Consider the following 2,642-nt stretch of genomic DNA (forward strand, 5'->3'; position numbering starts at 1 on the left):
CATGGGGGGGCAGCTGGGTAGCTCAGTGGATTGAGAGCCAGGCCTAGGGACCAGAGGCCCTAGGTTCAAATCTGGCCTCAGACATTTCCCAGCTGTGTGACCCTGGGCAAGTCACTTGACCCCCATTGCCTACCCTTACCACTCTTCCACCTATAAGTCAATACACAGAAGTTAAGGGTTAAAAATAAAAAAAAAATCTAACACAGGGTAGCTGTCTGATCTTGCAGAAGTCGCTTCACTTTATTGCCTTCAATCTGGGAAACTAGAAAGATAAAACCTCTCCTACCCCCTTAACAGTTTTGTGAGGATCAAATGAGAGGATGCTTGTAAAGTGATTTGCAAAAGTTAAAGCATTATAGAAATGTCAGGTATTCTCAATACTTGACAAGAAGTTGGAGAATTGGCAGACGCGTTTCCGCATCATATCTTGCAGTACTTCTAAAAGTATTTGAATGATTTTCTAAATGCATCGGAAAACTTAAACGCGCACAGTTTAGAGATATGTTTTTCCCCTCACCACCCCTAATGGGATTAGAGTTCAAAGACAAGTTCAAAGACAACATAAAATGCAGAAGAGTCCATAAGCCCAACACCGGGAGTCGAGAATCAAAAATAGCTGAGGCTTCGAGCCACAGGGGCATGCTGCCAGAAACCCAAAAAGCACTCGGAATGTTCATCTCCATCTCCATAGCTTTAATGAAAATAAATGTTTGCAGCTTGTACAAAATGTATTTCCGTGTTCATGTATCCGCCTTAAGAGATAATAAACATTTCTTGCTGTTTCTAAGTTCTCCATCAATAAAAATCTGGGGCTGATTGCTTTGTTTTAACCTTGCAGGAGATGGAGGAGAGGGCAGTTCTAACTGGCAGTTCAGGATTCTACCCTTAATGAGGGCGCAGATGATTTTTCTCCCGCTGTTGGAGTGACTTCAGTCTGCCCTGTGATTTGAATGACAAGGGAGGAGCCGTCATGCACAGGGAAGAGAAAGTCAGTAAAGCAACCCAGACCAAAAGGACAAAACACTCATGGCGTCTGGCTAATAGAGACCAAAACGTCTCCTTAGACTGCCCTTCATGCTCAAGAAGGATATCAATCATTGACTTTTTTTTGGTAGCCTAAAAATGGGGCCTTCCTACACATACTGGCTTTCCCTTTCTTTCTAACCCTTTTTTGGGGACAATCGGGCTGAGAATGACAGGGAACATTGCACGTTTTGGTCACATCAGGCCAGCAGTCAGCAAAGCCTGTGACTGCACATTTGGTGCAGGAGAGTCATCTATTCATTGGAAGTGTGCTCTAGGGGAGCCATCGAAGGGTGCCACTAAACAATGTTTTATGGAACTCTGCTCCGCTCGTGATGGAGGAAGAAGACAAAAGCAGCGTTCATGGTGCTATAATCTGCACCCATTCATTTCTTCTATGCTTCCTCTGACAAAATACCACACTCCTAAATCCCATCTCTGCTCTTTGCTTGAAGTCAGGCAAGCTAAAGAGGAAAAGAGACAAGTAGGAGCCCAGATTGGCCTGTTCATGGGCAGATGCAGCACCTAGAATTATCACATGTCTAGAGCTGGAAGGAACCTCTGGAATCAATGAAGTCAATCTCCGTGTGCAACGGATGACACTAAGATCTATGTTGGTAAAGCGATGTTTGTCCAAATCCAACTTGTGACTGAATTTGAGGGTAGAACTTACATTATCAACTGATTCTTAGGCTAGCAACACTTACTTACACTGGGCTGATTTTTGCCCTGACTTCTACCCCTTCCTTCTCCACCAAAATGCATAGGCACATCTGTATCAACATATACACATACTAAGCGCATTTTGGTGCAAATATCAAGAGGCTACGCAGTCTCTGAGCTCTGTTCATTTAGCCCCTTTTCATGTTCGGTGTTGCTTCTTCGAGGACCTCAGGGTGCTTCATTAATTAACCCTTAATCGGCCATTGCCAACCTCTGTTCTTCAACGAGTCACCATGGAATGGACACAAGAAATCCTGAAGACACAATCCATACTCTTAAGAGATTTACAATCAAAGAGATTACACATGAAGGACAATGATGGAAACAACGCATAAACATATGACTGAAGAATATTTCCAACAGAGTACAATGATAGGTCTAAATCAACATGGCATAAATGGAGTGAAACTAAGGAAGTAATCTGAGGGGCATGAAAACATCACCCAGGGATGGTATTCTGGAAGGAGCTAGTTCTAGACTGGGTTCTGTGGCAGGCAGGAATATGTACATTAGGACTTAGCCATAGATTTTGAGTTTGTCATCAAGAAAAACCCAGTTTACTTTGGGGAGACTCATCACCAGCTTCACTGGAGCAGGAGATTTTTCAGTCATTCCTAGGGTGTCCATTAAGCTGTAGAATGACTGAGATTTGCACAGGTGAAAGAAATTCCTATCGTGATATTAAAGGCGAAGCTATAGATTCTCAAAGGAAGAGGGAGATGGTCATTCCCAGTAGGAAGCATGGCAGCATGAATATGAGAATAAGCAAGACGACACACATTAATATATATGTATGCACTTATGTATATATGCTTGTATATGTATATATATGTATGAATGTATATATAGTAAATAATAAACATGACTGCTGCAGAAATGAAAACTGGGGGGGGGGG

The sequence above is a fragment of the Gracilinanus agilis genome, chromosome 3 (genome assembly GCF_016433145.1).
Source record: "Gracilinanus agilis isolate LMUSP501 chromosome 3, AgileGrace, whole genome shotgun sequence".
Lineage (NCBI taxonomy): Eukaryota > Metazoa > Chordata > Mammalia > Didelphimorphia > Didelphidae > Gracilinanus > Gracilinanus agilis.